Source organism: Prionailurus viverrinus, chromosome F2, assembly GCF_022837055.1.
Source record: "Prionailurus viverrinus isolate Anna chromosome F2, UM_Priviv_1.0, whole genome shotgun sequence".
In the NCBI taxonomy this organism is placed as follows: domain Eukaryota; kingdom Metazoa; phylum Chordata; class Mammalia; order Carnivora; family Felidae; genus Prionailurus; species Prionailurus viverrinus.
The window spans coordinates 79444-97798 of record NC_062578.1 but is presented as its reverse complement, the minus strand read 5'-3'; the positions used below and the strand labels follow the sequence as shown (position 1 = coordinate 97798).

The 18355-nt window shown below is 45.3% G+C and overlaps 1 protein-coding gene across 4 annotated transcripts in view; it reads left to right on the top strand.

Annotated features, from left to right (window-relative positions):
• Positions 1-18355, top strand: part of LOC125156392 (ankyrin repeat domain-containing protein 26-like) — a 109921-nt gene that overhangs the window by 27033 nt on the left and 64533 nt on the right. For all 4 annotated transcript variants that reach the window (XR_007148578.1, XR_007148576.1, XM_047842402.1 and 1 more), the window contains exons 26-27: positions 2873-3073; positions 17918-18047. The gene's annotated coding sequence lies outside the window, so the exon portion shown is untranslated. The remainder of the gene's footprint in view (positions 1-2872; positions 3074-17917; positions 18048-18355) is intronic.

The following is an 18355-nucleotide window of genomic DNA, read 5'->3' as shown; positions in this document are numbered from 1 at the left end:
CTGTCTTAGTTGCAGAGATATATTTTATAGTTAATTCTGGAGGATTTTACATCAAGCAAAATTTATCTTTTGCCTGCTTTATCTTGAACTCGTTTTTATGTAAAATAAAACAGACAAAAGCACATGATGCATAGGTAGCAGAAGCTGAATTACCGTGGGCGCCACACTCTGTAGCAGTGATTTTCCCTCTGTGAAAGACAAATGCTTCTCTCTTTTTTTTTTTAATAGATTTTTAGGGTTTTTTTTATTTTTTCTTTTTTTTATATTAAATATAATTTACTGTCAAAATGCTTTCCATACAACACCCAGTGCTCATCCCAACATCACCCACTGCCCATCACCCACTTTCCCCTCTTCCCCACCCACCCCAATCCACCCTCAGTTTGTTCTCAGTATATTTAAATCTTACGGTTTGCCTTCCTCCCTCTCTGTAATTCCCCCCCCCTTCCACTCCCCCATTGTTCTCTGTTAAGTTTCTCAGGATCCACATATGAGTGAAAACATATGTATCTGTCTTTCTCTGCCTGACTTATTTCACTTAGCATAATACCCTCCAGTTCCATCCACGTTGCTACAAATGGCCAGATTTCATTCTTTCTCATTGTGAAGTAGGGAGATTCAGACAAATGCTTCTGAGAAGCGTCTTCCAGCTTCTTTGCCCTGCCCCCATGCCTGCACAGTGGAAATTGGATCCTCCCAGCTCCCCAGTTTGTTCCGCTACCTTCCCAGGGTGCCACCACACTCTTTTGTGCCCTAATTATGTATAATCATCATGCTTGGGAAATACATGGTAACCGATTTCATTCCTTACCCTAATAAGTTAGCAGTTATTTTGTATCTCCTTCTCCAGGAGGCTGCCAGGGTGCTAGAGCCATCCTGTATGTGGAACTAGGATTCGCAGCAGATATGTTTACAAGAAACCATAAAGCTGTACTTAAGATGTGTGCACTCTACATACAATAGATAAAGCAGCCATTTAAAAAAAGGGGCAATATAAGAAATTTTCACATGAAGCGCACTTCAAGCCCAGGTGGCTTCCTTTAATTTCAAACAAACGTTGAAGATGGAAATATGCCTGTCTCTTCCAGAGAAACTTCCATCCAGACACGGAAATACACACTCTTCCAGAGAACAGATACAGGGGGAATATGCCCACATTGCTTTCATTGGATCAGGAGAAAATTGATGCCACCCCAGCAGTAGGCATGACAGGAAAGGGGGACACACAGGTCAACTCTCCTGGATGTAGATGTCAAAATCCAAAACCATACAGCATAAATCTGGAGATTTGGGAAGCCAATTGAGATCTCACAGTGGGGTTCCAATGGGGGGATGTGGACAGAGTCAGTGGCACTTTGCGTGTTGCCCCAGGGGTGGTGAGAAGGGACAGTGCCATCGGGTTGGCAGAATAAATATTTGATGACAGAGGGAAGGAGAATCTGAGGGACTCTCAGGGAGAGCCCTGGGGTGGGTGTCACAGGCTGTGGCTATGGAGGGGACCCTCTAAGAGGACAGGGGACTCTGTCCCCTTCCACTGCCGGGGCCAGAGAAGGACAAGGAGTCTGGAGAGAGTTTGTCACATAGGGAAGTAGGAAAGGTATGCATTCAGAGCCAGTGCAGCCCCTGCCCTCCCTCAGCCAGGCTGCTCTGACAGTTGCTCACATCAGTGGTCAGTAGGTAGTGGGGGACATGCCAGCTTCATCCATTAAAGCACCAAACACCAGCCCAGCCAGTCATGCCCTCATGAATCAGTGCTGTTCATCCAGGGTTGGCCGTTGAAGACCAAGCTCATCACTAGAGAGCTGTCATGTGGGTAGTGGGCTTGGAAATGCCCACATTCTGAGCTGCATGGGGGCATGTAGACCACTGGTCAGATGCCCAGGAGCTCACATTGGACAGCTGATGTGTGAAGATGCTGCAGGCGGAGAGACCTAGATTGGACACCCTGACCCTTCAAGGGACTTCCTTTGCGGAAAGCGACATTGCTTTTGGGTCAGGGATGGAAACCTACGGGTGGAGGCCGAGGCGGGCATGTGCTCCCTTTGCAGTTTCATGGCAGGAGAGTTTGGGGATCAGAGGGAAAACAGGAGCTAGAGAACTCTGGGGTATCCAGGATCTCTGTCCCTAGAAACCAACTATATTCCTGTCCCAGATTGTCCTGTCATCAGCTTCTTCACTCTAGTTGCTTAAAATCTCTGAATTTCAGTGTCATGAACTACAAAATATGGGTTACTACCCTGCCCTGTGCATTCCATGGAGTCTGATGGGGATCACAGGAGATGATGGCAGATATTCTCCACGAGCAGGAAAGCCTCATGCCCACCTTAAGGCGGAAAGGTTACCTTCCACCCACCCTTGCCCTGTGGCCATCCAGGTTTCCTCTCTGCAAGCAACCACTCCTACATTTCTTGCTTGTTCTTCCAGACATGTAATATCGGGTCACATATGGAGCCCTTAGGCGGTCCCTATCGTTTTCCTTAGGCGTTATTTGGCTTTTCTTATAGTAAGCTTTATAATACTAGTAAGTAGGTCCCATATCACAGAACAGGGAACTGAGGTCAGAGGGGTTAGGTAACTTTCCCAGGTATGTGTGGTTTCTAGTATGATCTGATACAGGTTATCAGGCACCAGCTCCCAGGCTCTCCGTCACTGTCCTCTGTATTGTCCTTTCTGCATGGTCTCATCTAATGTCAGGTCCCTAGGCACAAGTCTGCTGGGGGTGGTAAGTGCATACCACATCGCAGTACCCCTCTTCTAAGCCCAGCTCAGACTCAGCTGGCTCCCCAGTCACTGGTGAGCAAGGAGAATGGGAGTGTGACCTAGGGATGCATGAATATTCCAGGTGCATATTAACAGTTCTCTCCCTTTTTAGTGTATTTTCTAGGATCATGGCTCAGATTACAAAAAGAGGATCCTAAGGGATTCAAACACAGAACTCACAAGGCATCTGTGCTCAAGACAATCTACTGGCTTTCCCCAGCAGTGCTTCAGCAGCATCAAGATGGACATCTTTCCAAACAACAGGGCCGAGCCACAAATAACACCCCAATGAATGACTACTCCATTGAAGAAGGTAGTGTGTGTATAAAGTCAGTAAGTAGATTCAAGAGGAGTAAGGGTAGTTTGTACAGTGGAGACTGGATGGTGGTGAGGATGGAAGGATCAGGGAAGGTGTACACGCAGAGGCAGGGAGCCCCTGCCCGCTCCTAGCCATGCCTTTGTCCAGGCTGCTCAAATGGTGGGTCAGATCGTTCGTCAGGGAGACACTGGGGCCTCTAGACTTCATCTGCCAGAGCACCAACCTAGCAGACCCCTCTCCTAGCTACTATCAACTGCTCATCACCCAGATTTGGTCAGTTGAAGATGACGCTAATCACTGGGCAACTGTCCTGTGGGCAGTTGGTTTGGAATGTTCTGGGTTCTGAGACAGTTGGGAGTCAAACAGACAAGTGGTCATTCAGGGTGGTCACCTGGCCACCAGCAAGGCAGCTAGTAGCATCAAGCACTGGGGGGCATGGGATGGGGAGATGGGGATGTGTTTTTTCTCACACCTCCTCACACCCCATCCATCAGGGGGAAAAGGCATTGTTTTCTGGGTCAGGGATTGAAATAGGCAGGAGTTGGGTTGGGTTTTGGGCCATTCTCTTGGGCCAGTACCTCCTTAGGGAGCCAGCTGTCTCCCTTCAGCAACCTTGGGGCCAAAGGATATGGGCCAGGGAGTGAGGAAAGGGCTTGGTTTCAGTGTGCAGGGCATGATCTCCTATCCAGGTGATCAGAGATCTCTGTCCTCAGGGAATTCTCTGTATCCCCTGCCTCTGAACCATAAGTCACCAGTGCTGTGATTCTGAGTGAGCCACTTAACCTCTCTAAATGTCAGTGCCCTGAACCATAAAATATAGGTCCCAGCCCCTTCTCTGCCCACCCCACAGTCCTTTTATGAGCATCACCAGAATTAACAGGTTTTCTTCACTATTAGAAGTGTAATATTGAAGTCTCCTAGTTTTATTGTTGAGAGATCAGTTTCTCCTTTTAATTGTCAGTTCCATTGTTATGCCCAGAATTCGTGATCCCCAAATACCGCCAGGGAGCCGAGTCTGATGTAAAAGCAAAAGAGCTTTTATTCGAGCTAGCTCGAGCTCAATCCCCTACCTGCACCGAGGCAGCGGTGAGATACCGGGGAGAGAGAGCGAGTTTCAAAAGGACAAAGGTTTTATTGGGGCCTAGGGGCAGTTGGTGAGGTAATGTCTATGGCCTCAGCCGATTGGCTGGGGAAGGGTCCGAGTTCTGTTAGGCAGGTGGGGGAGGGGGTGGCTCAAGGGGAGGAGGTGTGGTCAAGGTGAAGGACACAGAACAAGATGGAGTCCGCATAGGCCCGCCCTTTCACCATGTACTTTGGCGCTCTCCTGTTAAGTGCGAAGTGTTTACAGTGATCTCTTTGAAGGATGCACACTTTGTCACTATACCATGTCCTTCTTTGTCTCTAGAAAAAAACTGTCATAAAGTTTATTTGTCTTCACAAAGCCAGTCTAGCTCTCTTGATTACTATTTGCTTGCTATATATTTTTCCATCTTTTTTACTTTCAATGCCTTTGTGTCTTAGGTTTAAAGCATGACTCTCCTGTAGATGGCATAGAGAGAGATTGTTGTTTTCTACCCATTCTGTCAATATCTGCCTCTTAATTGGATGTAAAATCCATGTACCCTTAATTACTCATCAGGTAGCATCAAAATCTATTGTTTTTTCATTATTTATGTATATGTTATATCTTATTGTTCTAATATTCCTCCATTTCTGCTTTCTTTTGTGTTATTTTCTAGTGTACCAACTAAATTCCCATGTTGTTTCTCTTACTATATATTCAGGGAATACTTAGCAGTTTCACTGGAGATTACAACTAATGTCTTAAATTTCCAACATTCTAATTGGATTCATACCAGATTAATTTCAATGGCATACAGAGATTTGACCCCTTTAAAAATTTTTTTCATTTACTTATCTTAGAGGAAGAGAGAGCATGAGTGGGGGAGTGGAGGAGAGAGAGAAAGAGAGAGAGAGAGAGAGAGAGAGAGAGAGAGAGTGTGTCAGAGTCTCAAGCAGGTTCTGCACTGATTGTGGACTCTGGGCTTGACCCCCTGATGCTGAGATCATGACTTGAGCTGAAATCAAGAGCCAGACGCTCAACTGTCTGAACACCCAGGTGCCCCTAGAGACTTGACTCTTAATATATCTAATTGATGTCCTCTCTTTTTGCCATTATTTTCACTCAAATTACCTCTTTATACAGCCTGTGCTCATTAACATGTATATTTACGTTTTATGTATTTATAATATATGCAATTTATATATATGTGTAATTTTAACTTCACAGTTTTAAATTAGAAGAAAATCTATTGTTTATATATTTAGGCTGTATATAGTTTATGTGCTAATACACTTGTGCTTATGCACTTACACATTTGTACTCTTTTATATTTACCTATGTAACTATTCATGTAGAAATAAATGTCTTTGCATTTTAGATGGAAGGACTCAGGACTTCTTTTTTTTTTTGTAGGTTTATTATTTATTTTGAGAAAGAGATAATGCATTAGCAGGGGAGGGGCAAAGAGAGAGAAAGAATCCTAAGCAGGCTCCACACTATCAATGTGGAGCCCAATGCAGGGCTTGAACTCACAAACCATGAGATCATGACCTAAGCCAAAATCAAGAGTCAGATATGAAATGGAATGATCCACCCAGGTGCCCCAGGACTTAGGGTTTCTTGTAGGGCTGGTGATAGCAATGGATTCTCTCATATTTTGTTTACCTGGGAATGTCTTCACGTCTTCTTCCATTGCTGAAGGACATCCTGGCTAGATACAGAATTCACGTGCACAGGTTTTGTCTTTTAGCACTTTCAGTAGATCATCCCACTGCCTTCTGGCCTCCATGGTTTCTGATGAAAATTTGCCATTAAACTTACTGAGGACACTCTATACATAATTAATCACTTTTCTTGTATTGTTTTCACAATCCTTTGTCTGTGGCCTTGAACCATTTTAGTGGGATGTGAGTTTATCCCATTTGGTGTTCATTGAACTTCTTGAATATTTTGATTAATGTTTTCATCAAATTCAGTGCGACTTTTGCTCTTATTACTTTGCATATTCTCCCTGTCCTTTCTCTCTTTTATGTCTTTCTGGGACTCGGTCTCTCAGTTAGTGTGTTAGTATGCTTGATAGTATTACACAGGTCTTTGGGGCTGTGTTCATCCACCCCCCATTTTTATTTTTCTTAACTTACTGTCAATCAGACTGGATCTCAATTTTCCTACCTTCAGATTTGCTGGTTCTGTCTTCCTCTTGTTCAAATCTGCTGTTCAGCTCTGGTGCGCATTTAACTGTATCCCATCCCAAAGTATGTATCAGAGCTCTAACCCCCAGTACTTGTGAAAGTAGAAGTAAGGTCTTCCCAGATATCATCAACCCTGAATTGGGGCTGGCCCTAATGCAAAGGCTGTTGTCCTTACCAGAGCAGGGAGGTTTGGACACACAGACAGAGGGGCAAAGGCCATGTCATGTGCTGGCTGAGGCAGAGATAGAAGAACTGCAGATACGAGCCAAGGAAAGCCATGGGTTTCCAGAAAAATACCGAAAGCAAGATAGTGGTGAAGAGGGATAATTCCCCACCTCTTTCCCAGCCTACAGCTTGAGTTCAGACTTCTGCATGTTGCTGTCCAGTTCTCCCAGTACCATTTGTTAAAGAGACTGTCTTTTTTCCATTGGATATTCTTTCCTGCTTTATCAAAGATGAGTTGGCCATACATTTGTGGGTCCAATTCTGGAGTCTCTATTCTATTCCGTTGGTCTGTGTGTCTGTTTTCGTGCCAATACCATGCTGTCTTGATGATTACAACTTTGTAGTAGAGGCTAAAGTCTGGAATTGTGATGCCTTCTGCTTTGGTCTTCTTCAAAATTACTTTGGCTATTCAGGGCCTTTTTTGGTTCCAGATGAATTTTAGGATTGCTTGTTCTAGTTTCGAGAAGAATGCTGGTGCAATTTTGATTGGGATTGCATTGAATGTGTAGATAGTTTTAGGTAGTATTGACATTTTAACAATATTTATTCTTCCAACCCATGAGCACGGAATGTTTTTCCATATCTTTATATCGTCTTCAATTTCCTTCATAAGCTTTCTATAGTTTTCAGCATACAGATCTTTGACATCTTTGGTTAGACTTATTCCTAGGTATTTTATGCTTCTTGGTGCAATTGTGAATGGGATCAGTTTCTTTATTTGTCTTTCTGTTGCTTCATTATTAGTGTATAAGAATGCAACTGATTTCTGTACATTGATTTTGTATCCTGCAACTTTGCTGAATTCATGTATCAGTTCTAGCAGAACTAATACATGGTGGAGTCTGTTGGGTTTTCCATGTAGAATATCATGTCATCTGCAAAAAGTGAAAGCTTGACTTCATCTTTGCCAATTTTGATGTCTTTGATTTCCTTTTGTTGTCTGATTGCTGATGCTAGCACTTCCAACACTATGTTAAACAACAACGGTGAGAGTGGACATCCCTGTTGTGTTCCTGATCTCAGGGGGAAAGCTCTCAGTTTTTCCCCATTGAAGATGATGTTAGCTGTAGGCTTTTCATAAATGGCTTTTATGATGTTTAAGTATGTTCCTTCTATCCCGACTTTCTCCAGGGTTTTTATTAAGAAGTGTTGCTGAATTTTGTCAAATTCTTTTTTTGCATCGATTGACAGGATCATATGGTTCTTATCTTTTCTTTATTAATGTGATGTATCACATTGATTGATTTGTGAATGTTGAACCAGCCCTGCATCCCAGGAATGAATCCCACTTGATCACGGTGAATAATTCTTTTTATATGCCGTTGAATTCGATTTGCTAGTATCTTATTGAGAATTTTTGCATCCATATTCATCAGGGATATTGGCCTGTAGTTCTCTTTTTTTACTGGGTCTCTGTCTGGTTTCGGAATCAAAGTAATGCTGGCTCCATAGAATGAGTCTGGAAGTTTTCCTTCCCTTTCTATTTTTTGGAATAGCTTGAGAAGGATAGATTATTATCTCTGCTTTAAATGTCTGGTAGAATTCCGCTGGGAAGCCATCTGGTCCTGGACTCTTATTTCTTGGGAGATTTTTGGTAACTGATCCAATTTCTTCGCTGGTTATGGGTCTGTTCAAGCTTTCTATTTCCTCCTGTTTGAGTTTTGGAAGTGTGTGGGTGTTAGGAATTTGTCCATTTCTTCCAGGTTGTCCCGTTTGTTGGCATATAATTGTTCATAGTATTCCCTGATAATTGCATGTATTTCTGAGGGTTTGGTTGTAGTAATTCCATTTTCATTCATGATTTTATCTATTTGGGTCATCCCCCTTTTCTTTTTGAGAAGCCTGGATTTTTTCAAAAAACCAACTCTTGGTTTCATTGATCTGCTCTACAGTTTTTTTTAGATTCTATATTGTTTATTTCTGCTCTGATCTTTATTATTTCTCTTCTTCTGCTGGGTTTGGGGTATCTTTGCTGCTCTGCTCCTATTTCCTTTAGGTGTGCTGTTAGATTTTGTATTTGGGATTTTTCTTGTTTCTTGAGATAGGCCTGGATTGCCATGTATTTTCCTCTCAGGACTGCCTTCGCTGCATCCCAAAGTGTTTGGATTGTTGTATTTTCATTTCCGTTTGTTTCCATATATTTTTTAATTTCTTCTCTAATTGCTTGGTTGACCCATTCATTCTTTAGTAGGGTGTTCTTTAACCTCCATGCTTTTGGATGTTTTCCAGACTTTTTCCTGTGGTTGATTTCAAGCTTCATAGCATTGTGGTCTAAAAGTTTTCATGGTATGATCTCAATTCTTGTATACTTATGAAGGGCTGTTTTGTGACCCAGTATGTGATCTAACTTGGAGAATGTTCCATGTGCACTCGACAAGAAGTATATTCTGTTGCTTTGGGATGCAGAGTTCTAAATATATCTGTCAAGTCCATCTGATCCAATGTATCATTCAGGGACCTTGTTTCTTTATTGACCGTGTGTCTAGATGATCTATCCATTGTTGTAAGTGGGGTATTAAAGTCCCCTGCAATTACCACATTCTTGTCAATAAGGTTGCTTATGTTTGTGAGTAATCGTTTTATATATTTGGGGGCTCCCATATTCGGCGCATAGACATTTATAATTGTTAGTTCTTCTTGATGGATAGACCCTGTAATTATTGTATAATGCCCTTCTTTATCTCTTGTTACAGCCTTTAATTGAAAGTCTAGTTTGTCTGATATAAGTATGGCTACTCCAGCTTTCTTTTGACTTCCAGTGGCATGATAAATAGTTCTCCATCCCCTCACTTTCAATCTGAAAGTGTCCTCAGGACTAAAAAGAGTCTCTTGTAGACACCAAATAGATGGGTCTTGTTTTTTTATCCATTCTGATACCCTATGTCTTTTGGTTGGCGCATTTAATCCATTTACATTCAGTGCTATTATAGAAAGATACGGGTTTAGCGTCATTGTGATGTCTGTAGGTTTCATGCTTGTAGCGATGTCTCTGTTACTTTGTCTCACAGGATCCCCCTTAGGACCTCTTGTAGGGCTGGTTTAGTGGTGATGAATTCCTTCAGTTTTTGTTTGTTTGGGAAGACCTTTATTTCTCCTATTCTAAATGACAGATTTGCTGGATAGAGGATTCTCGGCTGCATATTTTTTCTGTTCATCACATTGAAGATTTCCTGCCATTCCTTTCTGGCCTGCCAAGTTTCAGTAGAGAGATCCGTCACTAGTCTTATCGGTCTCCCTTTATATGTTAGAGCACGTTTATCCCTTGCTGCTTTCAGAATTTTCTCTTTATCCTTGTATTTTGCCAGTTTCACTATGATATGTCGTGCAGAAGATCGATTCAAGTGATGTCTGAAGGGAGTTCTCTGTGCCTCTTGGATTTCAATGCCTTTTTCCTTCCCCAGATCAGGGAAGTTCTCAGCTATTATTTCTTCAAGTACCCCTTCAGCACCTTTCCCTCTCTCTTCCTCCTCTGGGATACCAATTATGCGTATATTATTTCTTTTTAGTGTATCAGTTCTCTAATTTTCCCCTCCTACGCCTGGATTTTTTAATCTCTCTTTTTCTCAGCTTCTTCTTTTTCCATAATTTTATCTTCTAGTTCACCTATTCTCTCCTCTGCCTCTTCAATCCGAGCTGTGGTTGTCTCCATTTTATTTTGCAGCTCATTAATAGCATTTTTTAGCTCCTCCTGGCTGTTCCTTAGTTCCTTGATCTCTGTAGCAATAGCTTCTCTGCTGTCCTTTATACTGTTTTTAAGCCCAGCGGTTAATTTTATGACTATTATTCTAAATTCACTTTCTGTTGTATTGTTTAAATAGTTTTTGATCAGTTCATTGGCTGTCGTTATTTCCTGGAGATTTTTTTTGAGGGGAATTCTCCTGTTTCGTCATTTTGGATAGTCCCTGGAGTGGTGAGGACCTGCAGGGCACTTCCCCTGTGCTGTGGTGTATAACTGGAGTTGGTGGGCGGGGCTGCAGTCCAACCTGATGTCTGCCCCCAGCCCAGCGCTGGGGCCACAGTCAGACTAGTGTGTGCCTTCTCTTCCCCCCTCCTAGGGGTGGGATTCACTGTGGGGTGGCGTGGCCCATCTGGGCTACTTGCACACTGCCAGGCTTGTGGTGCTGGGGATCTGGCGTATTAGCTGGGGTGGATCGGCAAGGTGCACAGGGGCGGGAGGGGCAGGCTCAGCTCGCTTTTCCTTTGGAGATCCGCTTTGTGAGGGGCCCTGCGGCACCGGGAAGGAGTCAGATCTTCGGAGGGATGGATCCGCAGAAGCACAGCATTGGGCGTTTGTGCGGTGCAAGCAAGTTCCCTGACAGGAACCGGTTCCCTTTGGCATTTTGGCTGGGGGATGGGCGAGGGAGATGGCGCTGGCAAGCGCCTTTGTTCCCGGCCAAGCCGCGCTCTGTTGTCCAGGGCTCAACAACTCTCCCTCCCGTTGTCCTCCAGCACCCCCCCCCCCCGCCCCGTTCTCTGAGCAGATCTGTTAACTTATAACCTTCCAGATGTTAAATCCTGCTTGCTGTCAGAACACACTCCGTCCGGCCTCTCCGTTTTTGCAAGCCAGAGTCGGGGGCTCTGCTTTGCCAGCAGGCTGCCCCTCCACCCCGGCTTAAAAGGAACTTTCTTAAGGGCACCTGGGTGGCTCAGTTGGTTAAGCATCCCACTTCAGCTCAAGTCATGATCTCACGGTTCATAAGTTTGAGCCCTGTGTCAGGCTCTGTGCTCGGTGCAGAGCCCGCTTCAGATGGTCTGTCTCCCTCTCTTTCTTGCCCCTTCCCAACTCATGCTCACCCTCTCTCTCAAAAATTAAATAAGTGTTTAAAATAAATAAATGAATAAAAGGAATTTTCTTAAAACAGTGTACTGAATAGTGTAACCCAGCACCTGTGGCTAATATTGACAATATCCTCCAGTTGAATTTAGGTTATTAGATGTGGTTTTGTTGTGTTATTTTTAAGTTGGAAAAAGTAAACAATTGTTCAAAGCTTATTATATATATTATTTTGTAGTGGTCAAATTTGGATATTTATGATTTCTTTCACTTATAAATTTCACTCATCCTCACAGTCACAGAGATGGATATTTTGGAATAAAACAAAATAATTACTTTTGGCCAGGAATGTTTTATCAAAAACTGTCTTGATGAGACTTGTGATATGTGGAAAAGAAATGTGAACATATCCAGGGATTCCAAGATACAATGTAAAGCTTCCAGGCATTGGAGATCCACATTGCATCCTTTAAAAAAATTTTTCTTAATGTTTTTATTTTTTACAGTGCACATGTGCGTACGCGAGAGAGAGCATGAGGGGGGGGGGCAGAGAGAGAGAGAGAGAGAGAGAGACATACAGAATCCAAAGCAGGCTTCAGGCTCTGAGCTGTCAGCAAAGAGCCTGACTCGAGGCTCGAACTCACAGACCATGAGCTCATGACCTGAGCCAAAGTCGGATTCTCAACTGACTGAGCCACCCAGGTGCCCCTCCATGTTGCATCTTTAAAATACATGCAGAATTGCTCCAAACTGCTCAAAGCTGTCTATAGCAGCCAAGAGGATGCAGCTGATTTTTGTATCCTGTTTTCCTAGAGACCATTCCAAACCTGTATCACACAGATGTGTGTATGGCACAGAGGTTGGGGAGGACTCAGATTCTCACTGTATCTCCTATCACGGAAGTCTGAGCCTCAGGACACTATTATTGTGGCTTCAAGCTGACTCTGTGCCCTGAGCTGTGTCTAAGCACACCCTGCAGTTTGCTGGGTTGGTTACAAGTTGTCTTGTTGATTGAGGTAAAGCTCCTGTCACATAGGCCTCCCATCACTTCCTTCTCAAATTTTCCTTGTCACCTCCTGATTCCATCCATATGCTTTTTCCTCTGCAGGAGACATTGCTTCCACCACTGCTCACCCCAGCCGTGACCCATGCTGCACCCCAGTTACCCTGAATACATTCCTCAGCTGGGGGCTTAGCCCCTCCAAGAGAGCCACCCAAGTGCTCCCTGACTAGAGCTGTGCTCAGGTGATCTGTTTCAGGGATCCCCTCCTAGGTGACTTTTTATTGTGTGTTTATTTCATATGTATCTTCCAGAGAATAATTAGTATCGATGGAGGCAGAGTCTGCAAAGTTCTTACTCACACAGGCATGCTGCACACACCCCCTTGCACCTGGTGAACAGGACAGAGATTCCCCAGCGACAGGACAACGGGTGTACATGGGGGAGGGTGCAGGATCTGTATCTGCGCAGCCTGCTCCATGCCCAGCTCTGTCCTTCACACCGCATGACCCAGGGCAGGCTCAACAAACCTCTCTAGGAGTCCCTTTCCTCATGTCTAAAATAGGAGTGACAGTCATTCCAGTACCATCCTCAAGGGGTGCTTGTGAAGACAGAAGTAGTATTTGCCTAATGTCCTCGCAAGGTGCTTGTCCTGTTATCACTAAACGTGTGGAGGCCTGGCCCCGCATTACTGGGTCACGACCTCACTCAGCAGGCCTGAGGCTCCATGCAGCTCTGAGGTCCATGCTAGGACCAGTCACCACAGCTGTCACCCCCCCCCCCCCCCATTGCCACAGCCAATCCCAAACTCTGTCTTTTGGTGTAAGAAAGTGGTCCAGGTTCATTCTTCTGCATGTCGCTGTCCGGTTTTCCCAGCACCACTTGCTGAAGAGACTGTCTTTATTCCATTGGGTATTCTTTCCTGCTTTGTCCCAGATTAGTTGGCCATACGTTTGTGGGTCCATTTCTCGGTTCTCTATTCTGTTCCATTGATCTGAGTGTTTTCGTGCCAGTACCAGTCAGCCTCTATCATGGGCATTCTTTTCTCAGTTCTACGTTGTGTGCCTGCCTTTTGTTTTCCTTAAAGCACAGATGTCTAGGGGCTGGATGTCTCTACTGGGGACATGGGATACACAGTAGTGCTGTGGTGTCCCTGCCCTCCTGGCACGTCCATTGTACAGTCTCTCAGGTTCTTCCAAAGAACACAACCCCCCCACCCCACCCCATGCTCGCCCACGTGTCCCAAGCACTTAACTGGCAATTGTCCGTTTAATCCAAACTTGTAAAGTGAGTTTAGTCACCTCTGCATGCAGCCTGTCTGAAGAGAGGTCAGTAAATTTCTTGTCCAAAACCAGGCAGAAAAGCCTGTTTAGCCCCACAGTCGCTGAAGACATGGGATAAGTCACCAAGACAACTTCCTAAGGAACAGAACTCACACTTGAATCCTTAGTGGTCACTTCCTACGTCGTTCCTTCGATGAACATATATCATTCTAAACAGACTCAGAGTTTTCCATCGAATGCAAGGTGGTTCACTCCACAGCTAATTGAAGTGGGCAAGCCTAACCATAATCCCAGAAGGAAGTGAGCACCAAGGACTTCTGGGCATCACAGCTTTGGGGGCAGCACCAGGGAGCGGTTGATACCAGCCTGCACAGCACAGTCTAAAGATGCTGCCCTGCCCAGTGCAAGATAGGGACCTCTCTGGCCAGGATACCCCACCACTGAGATTCCTGGGACAGTGCAGATTGTGCCCAGGGCCCTGCAAGAAAGGCAGAGAGACACGGGGATGGTGAGGCTGTTGTGCCCTCAGATAAGAAGGAAATGGCCGGGCCTCCCCTGACTCATGGACAGCAGATCACCTGGATAGAGAGGGAGGAGGAGGGGAGGGGAGCTCGTAGGCTGTGATGGACATGCCCCTGGAGCTCTGCTTCCTGAGGAACCCACTTGCCCTATTCAATGGGACATGCAGATCCTTCTCCTAGCCCTGGAGGGAGCCCCATCCGAGCTCTGAGCCAGGACTGTGCCCCAGGGGCTCTAGCAGCGCAGGCCCACCGCACCCCCTGCTGCCTGAGGGCCAGAGGCACCTACACAAAGGGGACCCTGGAGAGACAGAACTGCACCCCATGCTCTGTCCGCTGCCCCCTCTTCACAGTCCGGGGTCTCCTTACTGCCCACGAGCTTCCTCTTCAGGCTGCAGCCTCTTTTCCGTGGCGAAGCCCTGACCTCAGCAAAATGGCCTCCATGGTGGAGATCCCTGTAGAGGGGGGCCAGAGGGAAGCCGTGCTCAGACAACACTTGTTCCAGATTGAGGACATCAGAAGGACAAAGGACAGTGATGGACTGGCCAAGACCAGCCAGCTTCCCACTATGGCAGTCATGAGGGGTGGACAATCTTCACCTCACCCTGCAGTTCCTCCCATGCTGTCATCCCTGACTAGGGGGAGAGGGCAATGCAGGGATGTGTCCTCAGGGACAGAGAGACAGCTCTCAGCATATTTCATGGGTGTTCCACTCTGGCAGACTTGAGCCCTCCTTGTAACAAGCCAGTTACCCTCAGCCTAAGATCGGATCCAGGGATCAACTGGGTCTACTCTTTGGGGGTGTACATATAGAAGCAGGAGACTGGGAGTGAGCAAGAGTTTTGAGGGGAGAGCTTTTTCCCTAGGCAAGCTGGTCCTAGGAACTAACATGCTTCCAGTGCAGGACAGAGTGATCTTCTGATCAAGAGCCCCAGACAGTGAGGACGGCTGAGTCAGCAGGCCACACTCAGGACTTTAGAAATGGAGGTGCAGCAACACACCCAGTTCCAGGAGACCATAAGAGAAAGGATGGCCATGCATGACCACCCTCCACCACCCCACCCCACGGACACATCCCTGGAACTCAGCAGCCAATTACCCCACTAAGCACAGTGACAAGGAAGGCTCTGGGCAGTGAATAGGTGCAGGCAGCCCATGGGTTTTAATCTCACTTCCCTGTGAGCCCTGAGCACAATGCAGGCCCCAAGCCACTGCCTTGTGCTGGGCAGTAATACTCAACCTCATCTCCAGGCTCAAGCCGCAGAGAGAGAGAGAGATGCTGGGCTGCCTAACCTGGAGCCTAAGAATCTCTCTGAGATCCCTTAAAATCTGTTATAATTCTGTGGGTCAGGAGTTTGGGAACATGGCCCAGGTGTTTCTACAACCAAGCTGCTCCCTGGTTGCCAACACTGTTGCTGTGTCCAGTGTAGGTGATGGTAGCCATCTGTCCTGGGCTCTTGGATACAGAGGGTGGCTGAGTCAGCCCTGCCTGGGCCACACACACCCTGGCATGGGAAGGAACAGGTGAAACAGGAAGCCAGGGGAGTGATGGGGTGGAACAGAGCTGATGGGGTGGAACAAATCTTCCACCCAGGGCAGGTCGGCTCTCACCTGTGCAGACTGAGGAGGACAAGGGCGAAAGGAACACAGGACATGGTGCAGACACTCAAGGGTTCTGCCCCCCTGAGACTCCAGTGCCCCCCCCCCCCAAAAGGCCAAGTGTCTCTTATTCTCTCCCTGGGTACCTATGGAGGGAGGGGTTTCTACATTCAAATAGTACTTGCTCCCAGATACTCCTGGGCAATGTTATCTGTGTCGGAATAATGCCCACCCCCCCAAGATACTCATGTTCTAATCCTTGGAATCTGCCCAATGTTGCCTTGTATGGGGAAAGGTAATTAAAGTTGTAAACCGGGGTGTGAGAGCAACCTGGCTGCAATACCTCCTCTTTCCACCATACTCAAGGTGTTCTCTCCCAGTGTAGCCCTGGGATTGCTACCAAGCCTAGGGGCGGCTCCCTCCCCACCAGGCATGGGAGGTGGCAGCTCTGGTCTAGAGAAAGTCTGGCAACCTTGAAAATTCTGTTTTTTGGCTTCTAAGGCTGTTTTGCAAAGTAGAAACTGGCTCTCTGGACCTCTCCTTGGTCGGTGGTCCATACAGGTTTTCTCTTATCCAGATACACTTCCCACAGCCTCTCTCTCTTCCTTTCATTTCTCCACCAAAGGGCTTCCCCCACTCTATGCCTGTGCTGCCCATTTTATTTCTTCCAATTCACATACACACACTTCTGTACCGCCAAGCTGTCTGTTTGCACTTGTGGAGATTTTTCTGTCCTTCTGCAGCCTGTGTTTCTGGCATTCCAAGTGTTGTGACCTCAATACTGCTGTGTTTGAGGGACAAGGGAAATTCTGATCCCCCTCCTCTGCCATCTGAACTCTTCCCGCCTCCTTTTGCTTTCCTTTTCACAACTTCAGAGTTCTGTGTAGGTTTGCATTATTATATCAGTTCAATATGTTTTATAGATATTTATGATGGGCTTTTTTCTTACTTGAACTGTATTGATCTGAATTTTCTGTCTTTTTGTTTTTTTTTTAAGTTTATTCATTTATTAATTGGAGAGAGAGACAGAGAGAGCACAAGTGGGGAGGGGCAGAGAGACAGAGGGAGAGAGAGAAGATCCCAAGCAGACCCTGCACTGTCAGCGCAGAACCAGATGGGGGGCTTGAACCCATGAACTGTGAGATCATGCCCGGAGCCAAAATCAAGAGTCAGCTGCTAACTGACTGAGGCATCCAGGCGGCCCTAACATTTTCTTCCTACGTCCACGGGGTACTTTAAATTTAATATGCCCTAGTTTAAAGACATTGTTTCTGACGCTTTCCCTTTCCTCTTTCCCGACTCTTTGTAATCTGCTCTGTCATTTGTGTTCCCTAGTCTAATAAATAGCATTCCCGAAACAGGAAAAGTCCTGGACTCCGAACTTCCCTGAAATGACCGCATGCTGTCACTCACCACATTCGATAGTTTGTACCTGCTTCCCATTTTTCATATGTTATTCCTGTAATTCACTCTCTCACCTATAATTTTGCAGTACTCTTCTGGTTTTGCTGTCTTTACGTTCATCCTACGTTGCCTACATTGTCCTACATCCTACATTGCCAGAGTGACCTTTCTAAAATATACTTGTGACGATGTCACTCCTCTGCTTATTCAATGGATCCCCATTACCTGAAGGAGAAAATTCTTGTTCTAGCATAACACTGCTCTTTTTTTTTTTTTTTTTTTTGGTTTCGTCCTGATGTTCCGGTAATATCTCTCTGTCTATCCCATTCCCAATAACTCTGTTCCAGGTTTGCCATATTGCATAGGTGTTGTGACTTACTATGTTATTTCATACTTGATCCTTTTGCTCATTCTAGAATGCCCTTCACACCCTCCCCGTGCACTTTGTCTTTTAAGATACAGCCCTATCTTCCCAGCGTTTGCTGAGCTTCCCAAATGTAAGTGTTTCCTCCTTTGTGCGTTCACTGTATGTTATTCACTTCCCTTGTAGAACTCAGGATGGTATTTTTCTGTCCTTACCTGTTTTCATGCATCTCTACCGCTACTAGCATATAGAACAGACTCTGTCTTTTATTTCTCTTTCCAGCTCCTCCCCGGATCGTGGCTGTGACTTGACAGATACAGTATGTGCTTGTCTTTCCGAGTGGGTGAGTGCATGACCAAATGAAATAATGTGATGTTTTTCTGAAGTTGGGTTTTTGTTTTGTGCTGTTTTTCTAGGAAGGAACAGCAAAGTCAGCAATGGAAGCAAAGGAAGATGGTGTTGGTATTATTGAAAATGTGCCACCAGAGCAAACAGTTAATGACAGTGTGACTTCTGCTGGTGGAGTGCATAAAAATTACAGAAGTGGTAAGCTAGTGAATCTCTGTGAGTTGTTTTCCTATGATTCAATGCTAGTATGAGAAAAATCTAAAAGTATGTAGATCCAAATATATTATCCTTTTTTCGTGAAGATATTTTTCTGTTGTTATCTTTCTTTATGAGTATCCCAAGTACGACCCCCTTTTACTTCCGGAAAATCTTGAACCCCCTGAACATCTTTTCTGCTATTGCTTTTATTTTATTGAAATATTCATGAATGGAGATAGACTTGTGTATGTGTTTAAAGTTCATAGTAACACATGTTTTCATTAATTTATCTGTGACCGTATTCTCTA